The sequence below is a fragment of the Pipistrellus hanaki genome (genome assembly GCF_964339955.1).
Source record: "Pipistrellus hanaki genome assembly, chromosome: 14".
NCBI classification, from domain to species: domain Eukaryota; kingdom Metazoa; phylum Chordata; class Mammalia; order Chiroptera; family Vespertilionidae; genus Pipistrellus; species Pipistrellus hanaki.
Genome location: NC_140516.1, coordinates 16,207,251 through 16,227,005, shown reverse-complemented (window position 1 = coordinate 16,227,005; position 19,755 = coordinate 16,207,251). Strand labels below are relative to the sequence as shown.

Below are 19,755 nucleotides of genomic sequence, written 5' to 3'. Positions count from 1 at the left end.
AAGGAGGCAAGTTAGGGGTGATCACGCCAGCAGGGGAGGGCAATTAGGGGCAGTTGCTGGCAGGGGAGCAGTTAATTGTCGATCAGACTGACAAGGGAGTGGTTAGGGGTGATAAGGCTGGCAAAAAGAAGCAGAGTGGTTGAGAGCCAGCAGTCCTGGATTGTGAGAGGGATGTCTGACTGCCTATTTAGGCCCGATCCCATCAGGATGGGGCCTAAATGGGCAGTTGGACATCCCTCATGGGGTCCCAGATTGGAGAGGGTGCAGGCTGGGCTGAGGGATATGCACACACTCTGTGCACGAATTTTGTGCACTGGGCCTCTGGTAATTAGTAATAGACTGAGAGCATTCCAAATGGACTCTGGTACAAGAGGGGCCGTCAGAGTGACTTCATTCAAGCACACTTTCTGTAGAGGTTAACAAAACCTGAGGGGGCAAATGATTTGCCCCAGCTCCCCAGTAAATCAGTGGCAAATCAGGAAAGACGGAAGGCAATCTGGAAGATTCTCAGGGAATGGTTTCTGGAACCCACAAGGCTGAGCCCCTCCCTGGGCTGGAGCACGTGCCAGATGTCTGGAACTGGGGTGAGAGGAGGGGAGTAGGTGCTGGCTCCTGCAGCCCCTCCAAGCCCAAGAGCAGTGGCCTGGTGGGCTGCTCCCTCAGTGCAGGGCACAGGGTCCACGCGAGCCTGTCAGTGGGCTGTCAGCCTGCCCTGCTCTTTCTCCTGGGCTTTTGTCCCAATCCCTCTACTTCCCTAAAGTTCAATTATTGTCAAAACAGCTTGGGGACCGGCCTGGCAGCCCCGTGACATTGAGGCGAACTCCCCCCTCCCCCTCCCCCCCCCACATACAATTGGCTTGTTTTGATGTGTTTGCAGGCTGCCTGGCCCACCTTGTTTTCAGCCAGAAGAGGGGAGACGAGGGAGAGACAGAGAGCTCTTGGTTGATGGAATTATTATAATTTCTCTGATTCCTCAGCAGCCGTTAATTACTTCTCAACTTGGTGGCGCTGGCTGGAAGCCGGGGGGGGGGGGGGGGGGGGGGGGGCTGGGCTCCCCCTCTTGATAATAACCTTAAGTGGAAGCCTCCTGTCTGTCTGTTAGAAAGCCCTTCTCTTCAGAGGCGATCCTGCAGCCGAGAGTTGTCACCCAGGCCATAATCACTAGGTACCATGTAATCGTCCCCGCTCACTGTCTTCATCAGCTGGACAGCCCACCTCCCAGCACGGGGACTGCTGGCCTCGAAGAGTCTATGCCCAGCGCATCCTTGTCCAGGATGGTCACAGGCTCAGGCTGGTCCCCTTCCCAGCCCTGCCTCTGAAAGGGAATGAATGGGACAGAGGCCTCTGCCCTGACTGCCCCCCCCCCACCCTCATGCCTTCCCAGGGCAGGTGCCTCCCCATTCCCCGCACAAACCCTGAGTGATAGAAACCCAGCTGTTTGCATGAGGCTCTGAGCGCCAGGCTTTCCTGACTTTCTGTCCTCCATTCTCACTGTAGGTGGGCACTCTCCTGCCACTGGCCTTTGTTCATGCCAAGCCCTCTCATCCGTGCTCTCACCCAAGCTCACTGCACCACCTTCCTTCCCACCATTTAGCCAAACCCTAGTCTCCCTTCCTCAGAGCAGTCCGTGGGAGAGGCCTGGGCTGCTTGGTCCTCTCTGTTTCCATTCTTCAGACAAGTCAGGACCAGGGAAGTCAGAAGACTTGCCCCAGGCTGTTCCCTTCAGACATACCGGCTGGGACCTAATCCCAAGCCCTTCAATCTGTCTTCTCTCCGCTGGCCCTGAAGGCTCAGGTCTCCTCCGTCCCTGCCTCTGAAGCTGCTCCTACACCCACTCCATTCACTCTGGCTGCTAAACCACACTCCCAGGCCTCCCTCTGCCTCCTGCCCTCGGCCTGGCCTTTCCTTCCTGGGGTGGCCCCAGGTTTGGGTGCTGACCTTGCCTTGGGGAGTGACACTGTCTCCTGGTGACCTTGGGGGTGGCAGCCTTCCCTGTCTCTCACCTGTCTGTTCAGTTCAGCCAGTCGGAGTGGGGTGAGCTCTAACCTGGAGAAGGCCAGAGCCCCACTGTCTGGGGCTGGCAGGCTTCCAGGGCTCCATGTGCCCCTCTGTTAAATGGGACTGGGGGTCCTAGGCCTGTCCACCCCATCATGGGACCAAGGACAGGGCAGACAGGAAGGCCTCGAACGTAAAGCCTCACGCAAGCGGGACAGGTGAACCCTGGAGTATTTTCTCCAGTGGCCCCCTCTCTGGACCCATGTGTTTTCTTTCTTGGAACCAAGGGTGGAGGGGATGGGGTGTCTGTGCCTTACAGAGACGTGAACAGTCGTAAGTGTTCAGGTTTATGCGTTATCGCAAAGCGACCGCATTTGTGCAACCGCACCTGCCTCACAGCACAGAGCCTCCCCAGCACGTAGCCGCCTGGTGACCCTCCCAGCCCTCCTCCGAGGCAGCCACCACCCCGCGTCTAACCCCATGGATCGCTTCTGCCTGTTGTCGTTTTATTACACACATAGTGTGATTTTTAGTGTCACCTAAGCCTCTGGAACCAGCCGCCAGCTTCCTCCTGGAGGTAGCTTCCCACAGTGGTTGCTCAGTGGTTAGGTTAACGGTTTATATCTCGGTCTCACTGCTCGCATCTCGGAGCCCTGGGAAATGTCCTGTCTCTAAACATGGGTGTGGTGCTGACGACACCAGGCAGACGACATGAGACAGTGCATGTGCCACGCTCAGCTGACAGCTCACACTTGATGTGACTGGGAGGACTGTCCTCTCTGACCTCTCTCTGGCGGGGTCATCTCTGCAGGCGAATACAGAGCTGCCCAGGTGCTGCTGGGTCAGGAGACTGCATGCGGGCCGAGAGTCACAGGAAGCCAGGTGGGGTGGGCGACACATGGGTTGAGAGGAAGGGAATGGGGGGAGGGGGGAAAGGAGGGTCTCTTTCCTCATACTGTCTCCTTGGATCTCACCTGTGGGTAAGAAAGGGGTGGCTGTTCTCATGTTATGGCTGGAGAAATGGGCCCAGAGAGGTTCAGTGCCCGAGGTCACATGGCTAGTCATGCGTTTGGTCCCCAGCACATGCCCTCAGGGTTTGGGGTTTACTGTAAGTCTGCTGCCTTCGGAGGAGCAGCCCTGAGTCTGGAGAAGGCAGGGGGGAGGGTGTTTGGAAGGACACGCATTCTTCTGCAGTGACCCTTATTGTGTTCCCCACCGCCCGCCTCCCATGAGCTGCGGCTCAAATCAGCGAGCCCATCTGAGGCCTGCGCGGGGAAACAGAAATCTTCACAGGCTCCTGAGCAGCTTGAAGTGATTGGGTTTTGTTGTGTTTCTTTTTCTTTTTCCTTTTCTTTCCTGGTCAGGGTTGGGGTAAGGCCAGGGCAATGGGGGAGAATAATAAATTCTCTAAGGCCTTGTCTTTCTTGCCACCTCCCCAAACTATTAGATGCCCCAATCTCAAGGGCCAGCAGACCTTAAAAAAAAAAAAAAAAAAAAGCCACCCAACACAGCCCCACAGATAGAGATGAGGGAAACGCAGCAGCAGCCATCGGGGCGGAAAGCCCTAATGGTGCGGAAGTAACGCCTAAAGTGTGCTGCGATCACAGACATCTCCACGGAGCCATGCTCCTCAGCTACGTGGGTCGGTGCCAGCAGCCGCCGGAAAATAAATAAATAAGTGAGCAAGCCTCAGGTGCCGTTAACTGTTGCTGTGCAGAGGGAGGGACGGGGCAGGTTCCTGGTGAGGGGTGGAAGGAGGGTAGACGGGCTCATTCATTCGTTCTCCCTGCATCCATTCATTCAACTGGACTGAGTGCCTGTGAGGTACCCGGGATGTTGCTAAAGTTTTCCCGTGGTGTTCTGAGGCTGGTAGCCAGAGCCCCACCAAGCTGGCAGGGCTTGACCCAACCCTCTCCCCAGCCTCCCCTTGACTCTGCTTTTCGTGCCACAGGGTCTTTGCACAGCCCCTCCCCCGCTTTTCATGACCTCCTACATCCCCTGAGGCCTTCATCCCTGATTGATCTCTCCTAGGCATCACTGAGATCCCTCCCAGTGTAGGACAGATCCTTGCGGTCCCGACCTTCGACCTTTGTAGCAGCATAGCTCTGAGCCATGGAATTCCTCACTTATTTGCAGGACTGTCTGATCACTGCTGGGCTCCCACAGGAAGCGGTGGGCTCCGTGAGAGCAGGTCACATCCATGAGGCTGTCTTTCCAACACTGGACCCTCAGGACCTGGTGCCCAGGGGGCACTCAGTAGAGACCTGTTGCACAGTGCGGTTTATGCATTGTCTTCGGGGAGCCTCTCCTCTCCTGTCCTCTGGGCCGCCTCCTTTCAGAGGGGACCTGCCTGAGCCAGTCCTTGGTGCTCTGGTCCCACGCCCGCTGCCGAAGGTGGCTCAGAAGGCTGGCGACTCCCACCGAGGCCTGCAGAGAAGCGCCACGCCCGTCTCGCCAGTTCACTGGCCGCCAGGGCTGCTGGAGGAAAGGGTGCCATCTGACGGGCCCCGGGAAGGGCAGACAGCAGAGCAGCCCCAAAGATGTCCATGTCCTCGTCCTGGGAACGTGGGACCGTGTCTCCTCACGTGGCAAAAGGGACGTGGCAGATGCGATTAAGTACATTCATGGGGAGGTATCCGGGTTTATCTGTGTGACCCCAGTATAATCAGAAGGCTCCTTTAAGGCAGGAAGGAGACTCAGAGAGGGGGAATGTGACAAGGAGGAGGAGGTCAGAGAGCACTTTGCAGGTGCTGCACTGCTGGCCTGACCATAGCAGCTGAGGCCTTGAGACCAGGAACGTGGGAGGCCTGGAGAAACCAGAAAAGGCTCCCCGAGAGCTTCCAGAGGGCATGCGGGCCTGCGGACCCCTTGATTTTAGTCCAGGAAGCTGCATTTTGGACTTCTGGCCCCCAGAACTGAGAGACGATAAACTTGAGTTATGAAGCCACTGAGCTTGTGGTGATTTGTTTCAGCAGCGATAGGAAACGGATCCCCGGGGACCTTTGAAGGCAGAGCAATAGAGCCTGCATCCCACACTGCACCCCTCAGCACCCGGAACTCCAGTTCACTCACTCCTTGGGGGCCCTTCAGGCGGAGGATTGGTGCCCCCGGCGGCGGGTGGTCTGGACATAGGGGTGCAGCTGGTGGTTGTCGGGGATGGCCCATGAGGGCCAGCTGTGGTCGGGACCCAGAGCTGGGGAGGGCAGTTGGCTGGGAAGGGGCCCTGAAGAAGCAGGGGGGTGAGGTGGGGGCTCCTGAGAGCCGGTGCAGTGGGGGTGAGGGAGGGAGAGCTTGCAGATGGGGGTGGGGGGTGGAGAGTGGGGCTACCATGCTTCTGGGACCCCAGGAGAACCTCCCCGGTGCAGGGGGGGGCGGGGCTTAGCAGGTGCCTCATTTCTGGAGACCCCGCTGGGAAGGCCTGCCTCTCAGCACCAGCCAGCTCAGAGACCCCAGAGAGGAGCCTGCTCTGCTTGCACCAGAGTGGACATGGGATGCAGGAGCGTTGGTTCCATGTGCCGGACCCCACCCACCCTCCTTCCTTCCTTTGCTTATTTATCCCCCACCCCCGGGTGCTTGCTGGATGCCAAGCCCATGCTGGGTGCTGGGAGGAGTGAGACACGGTCCCTTGCCCAGCCCTGCGTACCCAGTGGCACCCTTTAAAACAGGCCGGGAGGCCAGTGCTCGAGTACCTGGGCAGCCACCACCCAAAGCTTGGCCCCTCTGGTTGCTGAGAGACAGAACATGGCCGTTCACCCATCCCAGGGCCACCCAGACCGGTTCCCAAGCCCCTCATCCTGCTGTGGCGAGTATTACTAGAAAGCACGTCTCCCTCCAGGCAGCAGGATTGGACAAACGAGCTCTCAATGAGCTTGGCAAATTGGTTCTCTCTGCTCTGCCCCACTCCTCCCCGCCCCGCCCCGGCCTGGCCCGCCCCGCCCCCCCCCCCCCCTCCCCGCAGCGGCCTGATTCACCTGCTGGCCTGTTCAGTCTGGGCTGCGGGGGAGGGAGCAGGGAGTGGTGTGGATCTGAGGCAAGCAGAGAGCCCCCCAGCTCTGGGCTCCCATCTGCTTCTTTGTATCTGAGGTGGGTGGAGGCTCACAAAATAGAAAAGGTCCTTCTGGAGATTTCGCTGGCACTGCCGAGGAGAGGCTGGGCACAGGTCCGTAGCAGGCCTGACGGGGGCTCAGGGACCTCTCCCCCCGGTCAGCTCTGTCTATACCGCTTCGTTTCTCTGGTACGTGGGTCGTCCTGGGCCTAAGTTCCAGGACCCAGAACCTGATTCTAGATGGGTCTGCATCTCACAAGTCCTTGAACCTGAAGGCCTCGTGGCGCTGGGCATAGGGAAGACACTGAGTAACAACAGCCAAGCCATAACGCGGACTCACATTTGCTGGTGTACACTTTATAAGCAATCTGTGGTGTAGGTGCTGGGGTTATCCCCGTTTTGAAGACGGGGCCCCTGAGGTTCAAGGAGGTTAAACAGTTGCAGAGCTGAGCTGGGAACCCAGTGGTGCACCCCCAGGCTCCTCTGTGCTAACCTCTGCTGACAGTGGGCTGAGGGGCTGGGCCAAAAAGGTCTTGCACATCGAGTGAACGTGCCCTGGATCCTCAGAGAACCGCAGGCAGCAGATCTTTGTAAGAGGGCCACTGGGCTGCTAGGGTAGGACTCTGGGCTGTGGCTCCTTCCAGCCTCCCTCAGTCTCCCCTCATCCTTCTCTGCAGCAGTGCCAGTGCCGTGGCCAGCATGGGACAGATATGCCAGGGCTGTGGCCAGCCTGGGGCAGAGATGCCAGTGCTGTAGCCAGCATAGGACAGAGAGGGTGGGGATGCCAAACACCACTCCCAGTCTAGAGAGTCGGGCTGGGCAGCATGCTCCTGGAGAGATGGCCTTCCCATCCCCGCACCAGTGCACGCATGCATGAACACCCCTCAGGCATGACGAGTCCTGCCTGCTTCTGTCCCTCGTGTCTCCCTCACAGGTCAGCGCCCTGGAGTGATAAATCACGAACAAAATCGGCCACAGCCAGCAGGAGGCCAGGGGGACACAGGGAGGGGACGCTGCACCAAGGCTGTTAGCACCAAGCTGGCCAGGCAGAGGAGGCACAGCTGATTGGGAGAGAGCGGGCCAGCCTCCTGGCACTGCTCTATAGCCCTTCATGTGTGACATGGGACAGGGCACACACATGGGACATGTGTGCTCACTGAGAATTCACTGAGCATGCAGGATGCACGGCATGGGTACCTGGTTATTTCCCCTCCAAGAACATTCTTTAGATGGGACAGTCCCTTCATGTGTGGGAGAGAAGTTTGTTTCTGCTAAGTTCCTCGGAGTGGAGCGCTCCCTGTCCCCTGTTGCCATGGCAGCAGTGTATGGTAGGAGCACTAGACTGGGATGCTCCCAGAGGTCGTTGGGCCTCTCCATTCTTCTCCCTGGGCTCCACTTACCCACCTGTGCAGTGGGGCAGTAACCTTAGCTCTGGCTGGCGTCCTGGCTAACCAGGGTTGTTGTAAGAAACAGAGGAGCTAATGATGAAATGGCATGTGAACCAAGACCCAGTTCCCCAGGATGTGGCTGCACGCTGCCATCGGCCATGGCTCCGAGAGGGTCTGGGTGGCGTTCCTGCCCCGGGAGGAGAAGACAGAGCTAGTGTAGAGGCCACTCTGCACATGTCACTCCGTGAGCCTGGGTCTCAGCGTCCTCTCCCCCCGTCCAGGGTCAGTCAGTCCCAATGCCTGACGAGCAGAGGTGGGACGTGTGTGGGTAAACTGGAGCCTGGGGCCCCAGTGCCTTCTCTGCGCGGCGGTGTCCTGGGACGGGTCCCTTCCCATAGTCACCTGGAGGGCGAGCAGGCCGTCCCTTCTGCACGGCTGGCCTTGCAGCTGGCCTGCGGCAGACACAGCTTTTTTGTTTTTGGTTAAAAAGCCTCGTTGGAGCGTTATGATATTGGAATGTGAAGGGTAATTGAGCTGAAAGCTATTCTCTTCCTGCGGCCGGCATGATGGGAGTGATTGAGGCGCCCGGGCCTGCGCGCCAGCCTGGGAATCCTGATGAAAGGTCTGTGCAGAGAAGGGGGTGGATGGATGGAGTGGAGCCAGGCCCCCAGAACCCTGTTCCCCACCCAGGGCCCAGGCCTGCCCCTCAGTGTGCTCCCTGCCATTCGGAGCTGGTAGCCACGGCCCGGTGTGCTGGGGATAGGTGGAGGGTCTCGTTTCAGGTGCGTGAAGAGGCGGCTGGGTACAGGCAGAGCAGGCTGTTGCCTGAATTCTCTCCCTCTTCCCTGCTTCGTCCTCTTCTGATAGGACTCATCTCCGGCCCCTAGTCTGCAAGGGGGTCTCCCTCTCTGCTCTCTGCATCTCCCCCTCTTCACGCTCAGCCTTACCTCTGCCCGTGTTTTCTAAGCCATGTTAATGCCCATGTGAGTCCCCGAGACCCTTGTGACACTGAAGCTCCTGACTCAGTGGGCCTGGGTGGGCCTGAGCCTTTCTACCAAGCTCCCACGTGACGCCCACATCTCACCTGAGGAGTAAGGCTCTAGGAAGCTGTCAAGGCCCTGGGCCAAGCAGGGGTGACCCAGATTCAGTAGAGGGCCCAGCTGTGAGGAGCACCAAGAGGGACAACAGCCGGTCCCCGAGCAGGGTGTCCTCTGTGGTTCTGCAGGTGGTGCTCTGAGCAAGGAGAGGGCTGGGGACATCCCGCCCAAGGAATGCTTATGAAACCATGGCCCTGGGAGGTGGGTGGCATTGCCTACAGAAGAGGAGCATGTTTTTCCTGACACAGAAGATGGTTTGCTCACCAAGTTGTGTAATCACAGGGTGCATCCACTCTGAATGGGCGTGTGTTCCTAGTTTGCATGAAGGCTCAGACAGACCTTGCCCCCACACTGAAACCCATGCCTTTGGGCCTCTTCTGCAGACCCTCCTTTCTCCTCCATCGTACTTCCCAGGTTCACAACTTCTCCTGGGAGCATATGGAAGTCCAAGGTCAAAGGAGACTAGCGTGCACTGTGCTCATACTGCAAGACTCCGTCTGTCCCTTCAGTCACTCCAGCCCCATCTGAGCCCAGAACCTAGGAAACAAACAGGTCCTTTCCTGCCCTCTGCCCCCTGCTGGCCCACAGCACTCAGCTGGAGGCGTTAGGTAGGATGGGTCCCTCTCTCCCGACCTGGGGTGAGAGCCAGGTCGGCTGCAGGGAGGGGGTGTCCTTGAGAAAGACACTCCGGGCCACTCCAACCCAGGCTGCACCCTCCCCTGCAGCATGTACACACACATGCGCACCCACGTACACACACACCACACGCAGTCTCTCCGCCTGGCCCGTTATTAATTGCCCTGCAGGCTGAGCTGAATGGGTCCCATTAATATGAGCTCTCGCAGCTCCAAGGAGCCGGGGCTTGTGCTGGGACATCGCACCTTATCTCTCTCGTCCAGGCTGTCTCTGCACAGGACTCCACTGGCATAAAACGAGCCCTCCTTGGGGGCTCTGGGCCCATGTGCCAGGCCCAGCAATGAGAGAGAGGCACCCCCCTCCCCTGGCTCTGCCCTGCCAGCTCCCAGTCGGGCACAAGCCTCCTCTCACCCTACTGGTTCCCGAAGGCTGGGCAGGGGTCCTCTCCTCAGTGGAGGCACCACACAGGACTGGCTCTGCAGGCTGCTACCCCCATTCTCACCCTACTCCCATCTGACTGGAAGCTCCCCTTCACTTCAGACCTGACTTCCCTCCTCCTGCAGGTCGCTATGCCTGGGGCTACCATATTGTCATCCATCTTGCCTGGTTGGCATGTCATCGGTGGGCAGGTGTGCCAGGCTGGGTCTCTGGTGGCCTTGCAGGTGGGCAGAGCCATTATACATCTCTCTCTCCCTCTTTCCCAAGCACCTGCCTTCCTGGCAGCCTATCATCTCACACACCCCTGACTACAGTTGGCATTCACAGCCCCCGTGACCATCCAACCAGGGAGGAGTCTGAATGCTCACTTCCCGCCTTTCTGGCCCACCTCTGAATAGAGCAATGCCCACGGTGAGTGCTTACCGAACAGTGACTGCAGATTGGCACATCCCGGGGGCCAGAAACTGTGCTCAGCACTCCGTAGGCATCATTTCCTTCTTAGACCACCTTCAGGAAAGGTGTGCTCCCTCATCTCACTCCCAGGTGAGGAAGCAGAGGCCCAGAGGGGTGCGGTGTCCACCCAGCTCACACAGCTGCCAGCAGACACCACGGTATTCTCCGCGAACATGTGCCCCTGGCCCTTTGCTGGGACATGGACCGCCCGGTTCCCTAGGGTCATCCAGTTCAAGTTCAGGCATCTCTAAGTTGTAAGGAAACTCTTCCTGTTTTGGGGCTGGAACGTGCTTGCCTGCCTCTTGCACCCGTTGATCCAGGCTTGCTGGCTGGGGTTATGGCCAGTCTGTGGTGGTGCAGACATGGGAGGCTGCCCTGGGTGAACCCACTCCGTGGGGCCATGAGCACAGCATGTGAGCCTCTGACCAGCTTGTGGGGAGCGAGGGAGGCCCAGAGAAATGCCTTCTTCTCTAGGGCTCCTCCAGCCCGGGACCCTCTAGCTTTTTGTCAGGGCAAGTAGTCAGGCCTCCTGGCCCCTCGAGGTCACAAGCCCAGGGTCCCCTGTTCGGGATTCTGAACCCTATTTGTTGAGGTTCCCCAAACTCCATTGGCACTAACACACCTCCAAAAACATCGTATGTCTTCCATTCTAAGAGCCCATTTGCCCTCATTGTAAAATACGTGAAATTGACATTCATCTGAGTGAGTCCCCTCAAGAGGGAGAAGAGATGTAATGGCTCTGCCACCTGCGAGACCACAGTCTTTGCTCACACAGCAGTGGCCACACTCACCTCACCCAGGGGGACTGCTCTGAGCTCCCCGGCTCTGCTGCTGGGGAAGTGCCCCGGGCCCCTCCCCGGGAACCTCTTCCCAGCCCGGGGCTGAAGCCAGGCGGAGCCGGACCAGGAGCTGAGACAGTGGCTGAGGACCAGGGAGCCTCAAAGGCCATCACTGCCCTCTCTGTTGGGCATCGCAGCACCACATTTGGCACTTCCTGGGCTGGCATCTGTAACCCTGTGCTTGGCCTGCCTCAGCATTAGCATGGCGCATCCCCTGGCCACCGAGCATGCAGGTCAGAGCCAAGGGGGGCGCACAGGGTCTTTTGCATGTTGCTCACAAGTTGGCTTTCTCTTTCTTTCTTTCTTTCTTTCTTTCTTTCTTTCTTTCTTTTTTTTTCTTTTTAATATATTTTATTGATTTTTCTTACAGAGAGGAAGGGATTTTTCTTATAGAGAGAGAGCTAGAAACGATGAGAGAGAAACATCGACCAGCTGCCTCTTGCACACCCCCTACCGGGGATGTGCCCGCAACCAAGGTACATGCCCTTGACCGGAATTGAACCTGGGACCTTTCAGTCTGCAGACCGATGCTCTACCGCTGAGCCAAACCGGTTTCGGCGAATTGGCTTTCTAAGGAGTTGCAGAGTTTGGGGCTGGACGGAATGCTTCTCCCTCTTGTTCAGAAGAGCCTTAGTCCTCAGGGAAACTGCTAGGGGGAGTCCAGAAAGGGGCATCCCTCTGAGAACCCCAGTGTCCACAGTAACCGGCAGAGGAAGCTGCTTAGGAGCCAGGCTGAGCCCCTCCAGGGGCCTGAGAAGGGGGAACTGAGTAGCTCGAGGCATCAGGACCTTTTGAAGGGAAGCCTGTCAGCCCCACCCAGCCCCTCCCAGAAGTCCTCAGGCTGGAAGGCTCTAATGGGTGAACTTGCTCACAAGCCTTCAGTTCGCCACAGCTCCATCTGCCTCTCCGAGGCTCTCCCGCCAGCCTGCGGGCTGCGGCTGCGGCTGAGGGAGAGAGCACACGCATCCATGGCAGCTGGGATCTGGAGACCTCACGATTATCTTGGAGAGTCCAATCAGGGTAATGGCAGGTCCTTCTTTAGGGAGCTGAGTGTCAGGACAGGGCTGATGGAGGGGGTGGAGGTTGAGGAGGCGGGTTAACCCGTGCCCTTCCAAACCTGGAGGCTGGGGCCACAGTCAGGCACACCTCACACCCTGCTAGTGCAGCCCTGCCCGTGGGCCTTCCCTGGGGTCCACATGGAACCCCCTGGGAGGCTGGCCTGAGATTGAGACAGTTTTCCCTTTTAAATATATATGTTACTGATTTCAGAGAGGAAGGGAGAGAGAGCGAGAAACATCAATGATGAGAGAGAATTATCCATCGGCTGCCTCCTGCATGCCCCCTACTGGGCATCAAGCCAGCAACCTGGGCATGTGCCCTGACCAGGAATCAAACTGTGACCTCCTGGTTCATAGGTTGAGCCACACTGGCCAGGCCAGCCTGCCCTTTTGAATCCCAATCCTGAGCTTTTCTTACACTTGGCACTGGAGTTTTCAGATGGATGGTATTAAGTCTCATGGCTGGAAGTATTGTGAATTGTCTCTGTGCCCAGCACTGTGTGGCATCTCCTGGGGGTGTGGCATCTCCTGGGTGGGCTCCGGGACTGCCTGACTCAAGATGACACTCAGTGAGGGTGTGAATGCAGGAGTGGGCGGAAGAGCAGCGTGCGGCGTCACAGGACCCCTCTGATCCTAGTCCTGTCTCTGCCACCAGTCAGGTGGCTTTGAGTGCCCTTTACTGTGGAACTTCTGCTTCCTTCTTTGCACAATGAGCATGTTACTACCTCCCTGCCCACCTCAGAACGTTAGGCCTTGGCGTGCTGTATATAGCCTTCGATTTTGTGTGAAATATTCAGCAAATTCTTCTTGGCTGTTGGGATAGGGAAGACGCACAAATGCAACACAGTCCTGCCCTCCAGGAGCCTCTGGTCTAATGAGGGAGACAGTGAGCCGGCTGGCAGGACAGGACACACGCAGACACTCACTGGGGACTCAGGCTGAGAGGCACTTACCGGGGAGGCAGCCTCTGCACGCTGCTAATGGAGGGAAAGGAGCTCAGGTGGGGGCAGCCCAAGGAAAGGCCTGGGGGCTGGAAAGGGTCAGGTGTGCGTGGGGGGCAGGCAGGAAGAAGAGGGTGCTGGACATAAGGTACAAACTTAGGGTGACTGGAGCCATGATAGAAAGGACCCAAAAGACCCCATCAGTGCTGTTGTTTTTTCTCCTCCCAGGTATGGGGAGGGTGGACCTGGGCGGGGGGGTGGAGCGGGGGGAGCTGGGGAGGGTGCAGTCATAGCTGAGCCTGGGGAAGGGTCTCTGGTGGCTGCAGAAAGGGTGGACAGGGTGGCAGCACAAGGCATGAAGATATTTCTGACCCCTATCCCACCATCGTCACAAACTGTCTAAATCTATAACCCCCTGTTTTAGAAAAGGCATCTTGTCCCATTTCCCTGGGGTTTCAGAGAGCATCTCCTCCGAGGCTCCCGCCGTCCCTCCTCATTTGCGGCCAGGCTCTGAATTTTAACCATTCTATTTTCCTGGCCGATTTTATGATAAACAGCCCCGTGTTTCCCGACGCCTTTCCTAAGTGTGTCAGGCCGTCCCTGGAGGCGCTGCTCAGCCCTCCACTCCGAGATGCCCACTCTCACCCCCGCCCAGACACGTGATTGTCCCCGGATCCCACTGGGTTCTTCGCCCACCCCAGATCCATGCAATCTGGGGGCGAGTGTCCATCATCTCAGGCTGAATCTGGGTCACGCTGGCTAATAAACTAGCCCTCAGAACAGGCCCCCTCAACTCAACCAAGGGACAGCTGTCCTGGTTTTTACATATTCCTGCCACTTGCACATCTAGAAGGACTGACTGCTTCTAGCAACCACGAAAGCGCCATCCCTCTGCTGAGCAAGATTTTCCATCTCTGTGGAGGCCCCAGCCCGGCTCGGTGCAGCCAGATCCCCATTCAGCCTTTAGCTGCTGATACAGAAATGAAATATATCTCGCTAAACCTCTCTGAGCCGGGCACTTTCTTTAATTGCCTCTTATTCCTCGTGCTCAGAATTGTCTTGCCAACTGGACAAGCATACCCATCTTTATCCTTGCCCCCCGTCCTCACCCCTACCCTGTCACCACCACCAGCTATGTCAGAAGCAACAGTTAAACCCATAGGATGGCCAGACCAGGTTACCCCCAAATGGTAGGCCCCGGCGACATTTTACACGTCCACTGGCTCTGTTCTGAGGGTGCTGATCGCCACCTATGCTGGATGCCCGGGTAATGTAACCACGGCCACAGGCTACTTTGCTTAGGACCAAGGAGTGAGGCTTAGAGTCTATGGGATTCGCTTTCACTCTAAACTCTAGGATCCTGGAGGCCGCCCACCCCCCAGCTTACTGGGCAAAGGGAAGAGGTCCATTCAGTAGTTCCCAGTCCGATGCCTGAAGAGCCCCGTCTCTCCCTCCGTGCCCAGTGGCCAGGAGAGGGCCCCGTGGGCTGGGCTCGCCAGCTGCCGGCCGGTGTCCTCTGAGGCTCTTGGGGGAACGGTGGCCGACTGCCTGCTCCAGGCCCCGGTTCTCGGGTCCAGACTGCTCATTGCTCTTTTTATGGCTTCGCGCTGGTGGTTTATGGAGCAGGAGAAAGACAGCGGTAGCACTGAAGGAAGGGCAGACGGGCTGGAGGCGGGGTGGATGGTGCTTCTAACCTCTGGTTAAGCCCAAAGACATTGCGTGAATTATGGCCTGTGTCTTCCTTCGTCCCCACTTTGCATTCCTGATCAGATCATCGCTCTCTGTTGGGACCCGGGTGAGCTCTGTTCCCCTCACACGGGGCCCGGGCCCCTCCTGCCTCCTCCTGCCTTCCTGGGGCTGATGCCAGGTGGAGGGGAGTCTTCAAAACTACAGGCACCAAGAGAACGCTTGTGTCTCAAGTTGACCCCAACTCACAACCCTCTCAGGGGCCGCGGCGTCATCAGCTCTGCTTCACATCCTGGGAGCTTAAGAAAACGGCCTCATGATGAGGCCGCTCCGTGGATCCTGAGGAACAGAAATGAGCTCTGTTAATGGGCAGAGGCCCTTCCTAAGGGGCGTTTGTTGTGTGGAGGGCAGGATGGGACCTGTGCTCTGCCCGGAGCAGTGTTTCTGTGTGCCCCATGCCCAGTGGCACCTGCCCTGGGGCTGGCTAGCTGGAGGATCCCGGCCCTGATAGGTGCCTCCCAGGGCAGGGACTGGGTTAATCAGGCCAGGGATTAACCAAGTCCCTCCCACCCGTATGCCCTGCGGACAGGATGATTCATGCCAGGCAACTGGCATCATGTCTCCACTCATTATCGCCCAGAAGTGCTGACCAGGCAGCTCTCTGCACGTGACACGGAGTTTGGACACTTCAGAAAGTGCTCCTAACCAAAACAGACACTGACAGCCCCAGACAGACAGTCAGGGAGATCACCTGGGAAAGGGGCACCGCTCTCGGCTGAGTTCTCCGTCTGCAGGTTGGGGGACTGGCTGCCACGGTCCACACCGCCCCGGGCCAGTCCCCTCGGCCTGACGAGGCCCTGCCCTCAGGCAGCCTGCATTCCCATCTCAGGAAAGAGAACCTAAAACAGACTTAATGGGGGACAGGGAGATGGGGGGATGATAACTCTGTGGGTACAGGCTACGGATGCTGAGGGGGAGACAGAATGGGGAGACCTTTGAGGGCCTGTAGGGGCAGAAGGGCCTCTGTAGAAGGAGGATTGGAGGTGCCCTTGAACACGGGGTGAGGTCTGGACTGACGCCGAGGTGATGAGGAGGCACGTTCTAGGAAGTGGGCAGAGCAGCAGAGGTGGGGGGAGTGTGATACGAGCTAGCGGGGAGGGGCTGGTGTGGCAGAATGGGAAGAGGGAGAGGTGGGCTGGAGCTCGGGAGAAGGAAGGCTAAAGAGGGCTTTGAAAGGCTTGCAGAGCATTCGCTTTTGTGGCAGCGGGAAGAGTGAGGGCATGACGCAACCAGAGTGGGACGGGAGACTCACGAGACAGGAAATGAGTGGGCAAGGCCGCCGGCACCTCGGTTGCCGCTAGAGTCTGGAGTGGGGCTAGAGGCTCACTTTTGGGTAGGGCAGAGTTGAAGACAGTGGGTCATGGAAACCCACCACCAATAATCAATCGATAGTCCTTGTGTTTCATCCAGGCCCAACTGGGGACAGCAGGGCAAGCTGGTGTGTGATGTGATGGAGGGAAAGGTTTGAGGAGTGTGTCACAGCAAGGCGGAGATCTGGGAGTCCTTGTTCTGAGATGGTGAAGGGACTCGTCAGAGCAGGAGGGAGAGATGGTACCACGGAGCATACAGAGTGAGCCTGTCAGCTGGGCTCCTCATGCCACAGGGGGCCTCACCATCTGGGAGGTGGACAGTGTGATTGGGATAACATTGGGATAAATGTCAGGACTCTTTGTATACGTTTGCATGACTGCTCTCGAAGGTTCCACCTTTCTTTATCACAACCACCCCAGGAGCCAGCAAGAACCCAACTGCTCCCAAGCCTCCATCCCCATCTTCCCAGTTCCCACCAGGCCCTCCGCTGAGGGCTCTGAGAGCATGTGGCCACTCTTTGGGGCCGACAGCCCCTATTCCCCAAGCAGCTCGCTCTCTAATTGAATAATGTGTGGAAGTAATGGGATTTCTCCAGCACCATCAGTTATACTTCAGAGCCAAATCATAACGAGAAAGTCATTAGTAGTAATAAACACAGCGGAGGGGATCAGTCAGGGGCCTGACAGGGGCGCCGTGGGGAGGGGGAGGCACCCCATTTGCATTTCCGTTAGCTAGCAGAATGTCACCCGCACCACCCCTCCCCGCAAAAGAAGTCAAGACTCACAAAAGCACATTAATCCGCAGGATTTTTCCTCCTGGTGCCAGGACAATGCAGACAGTAATAGCTTTGCCTCTTCCAAGTGGCTCTTTATACTTCCTTAAAAACCGAGTGTTATCAAGGTAATTTCCACATCCCATCCCTGCTCACTTTGCATGCCCGGAGGGACCCAGTAATGAATGAACTCTGCGTGTGCCTCAGGCTTGTCTCTGCTTCCTGCCCGTGCCATCAGTCTTGCCTTCCATCTCCCCAGCCCACCCCGAAAAGATCCAGCTGACTGCCGCCTCAGCCACTGATCCAGCTCCATCCTAGGCCCCACACTGTCAGACCATTTAGGAACCCTTATTGCAGGCTAGTGCTGTGACCGATTTCAAACATCACTTCTCTTCTTCCTCCTGACTTTTTATTCTATTTTATTTTTTTCCTCCTGACTCTTTTAAATATATATATTATTGATTTCAGAGAGCAAGGGAGAGAGAGATAGAAACATCAATGATGAGAGACAATCACTGACCAGCCATCTCCTGCATACCCCCTACTGGGACTTGAGTCTGCAACATAGGCATGTGCCCTGACTGGGAATTGAACTGTGACCTTCTGGTTCATGGGTCAATGCCCAACCACTGAACCACACAAGCAAGGCCTGACTCTTTTGAGATGATAGTGTTATTCTTTTTTTTTTTTTAATTGTTGTTTTTTTTAAAAAAATATATTTTATTGATTTTACACAGAGAGGAATTGAGAGGGACAGAGAGTTAGAAACGTCAATGAGAGAGAAACATCAACCAGCTGCCTCTTGCAAACCCCCCCCCCCCAAATGGGGATGTGTTTGCAACCAAGGTATGTGCCCTTGACCGGAATCGAACCTGGGACCTTTCAGTCCGCAGGCCAATGCTCTATCCACTGAGCCAAACCGGTTTCGGAGATAGTGTTATTCTTAATTCAACAATGAGGACACTGAGACCTAATGAATTCAACCACTCGAATTCACTCCGCTGGTGCAGGGCAGAGCTGGATTCCAACCTCTGGTTTTCTCCACTTCCCTCTCAGTGCCCAATGAGTGCTAGTAATTTCCCCCATGGCCCTCTTAAGTATGATCTGGCAGCCAACAGTATCCTTACCAGTGGTCCTTTTCACAGATAGATGTAACTGAGGCCCAGTGTCAGGATCAAGGTTACATAGCAGGCAGATAAAAAGATAAACAAGGCAGAGTTCCTCCTGTTAACCCCCCCCCCCCATGTTGCTCAGTGGGGAGTAGTTGAGAAAGTGGTGAGTTAATTTCCAAAGACACTAAGGGTTACCACAAAGCTGTGAACTTGCCACATGCTGAGTATTTATATATATAAAAGCCTAATATGTGAATTGTCTTCTCATGGGTTCTGTCGCTCACTATTACATATGCTGACCACCAGGGGCAGCACAGGATGAAGGAAGGCCCCAGCCAGCATCTGGAAAGCCCAATAGGCCCTGATTTCTGGCCAGGCCTAGGGATCCTACATGTGCAGGAATTTTGTGCACCAGGCCTCTAGTGTATTAATAACTTGCCACCAGGTCCCCTGGGGAACCCTGACAGTGAGAGTCTATGTCAGTCTGGGGCCTCACTGTTTTCCTAGTTTATAGTATGATTACTGTCAACCTCCCAGAATTGTCAGTCAGGGGCCTTGACTATCAGAGTTGGAGGGACCTATCTGGCCCATCCCTCACTTGACATTTGGGGAAACTGAGGCCAAGGAAAGAGAAAAGATTTGTTCGTGGGCACATGATTGGAAGAACCAGTGGCCTCCCCCCCAATAAATGATTTCTCTTCTGCTCCCCTGTCATATTCAACATATATTTTTCCTGATCCTCACATTCATCTGATTTTAGCAAAACAAAAGAGAAGTCAAGTGCATCAAGGCTGTCTGATGCTCGGGCGAATATATTCTGGCAAATGACACGCAGCTACACGACCTGCCTTCTTGGTGGATACCGCGTGCTATCAACTCCCAGGAGTTAGCAGTCGGTCACGGCTGTTGGTATTTCATTTCCTTTATGTGAGCAGCACATTTGGGTTCTGGAAGTGCACCAAGTGCTTTTGCGTGCCCCATCCTATCTATTAAATCCCCACCAAAGCCGTGTGAGGTTGGCGGGTAGGAGTTCCTCTCTCCATAGGACAGACAAGGAAACTGAGGCTGGAGGCGGCGAAGTGCTGAGTTCACATGGTCGAGGGAAAGGATCAGAATCGGAGACGTGTGGCAGTCAGAAGGCAGGAGCCCTGGCTCTGTCACGCCATCCTCCCTGGGTTTCCGTCACCGGGGACTCCGTCTGTCTCCTATAACCTAGAGCGTTCCCAGTGCCTCCCACACAAAGTCCAGACATCAGCCCCTGAGAGAGTGCTGGGAGGCTTCCCGCCTGCAGCCCCTGCCCGTCATCCCTCCCAGCTTGCCCTCCAAGGCCCAAGCAGGTGACAGCATCTTCTGGAGCAGCAGCCACCAACCCTTCAGACCTCACGATCACCAGTGGTCCACCGACCACCGGTTGGCGACCACTGCTCTGGAGGGCAGAGGCCAGGATCCGTCCTACCCTCAACCCCCTGGGGCCCTCCTCTGGGTACCCCAGCCAGGAACCCAAAGGGAGCATTTCGTGTGTGGTGCTCCCCAGGCCAGGATTTGCTCCTCTCATCCTGTCCCACATGGCTTCCAGCTCCTTTGAGCAGGAAATCAACTCAAAGTAAAAATCAGGGGCGTCACCTCCCAGCTCAGAGCCAGGGGAGGGCCGCTCTCCCAGGCCCCCTCCTACCCCCTCCTTCGCCTCACTCTTTGCAGTGTCTTCCCCGCTGGTGGCTTTGTTTGGTAGACACACGTCTACCAAATGCACTAAATGATGCAGAGCTGGCGATGGAACGGCTCCTTCTCTCTCTCATTTCACAACCCAGTTTGCTCCTGCTGTCACCCGAGGTTCTGCCCGGCATCCCAGCCTTTCTCTTGCTCCAAAGCCTGACTCAAGTCCCCTCTCCCTCCAGCCTTCCTCCCCTTCCTCTCCCCCTCTTTG

The 19,755-nt window shown here is 56.8% G+C and overlaps 1 protein-coding gene across 1 annotated transcript in view; it reads left to right on the top strand.

Annotated features, from left to right (window-relative positions):
* Positions 1 to 19,755, top strand: part of LOC311632903 (cadherin-23-like) — a 299,605-nt gene that overhangs the window by 106,300 nt on the left and 173,550 nt on the right. The window lies entirely within an intron of this gene.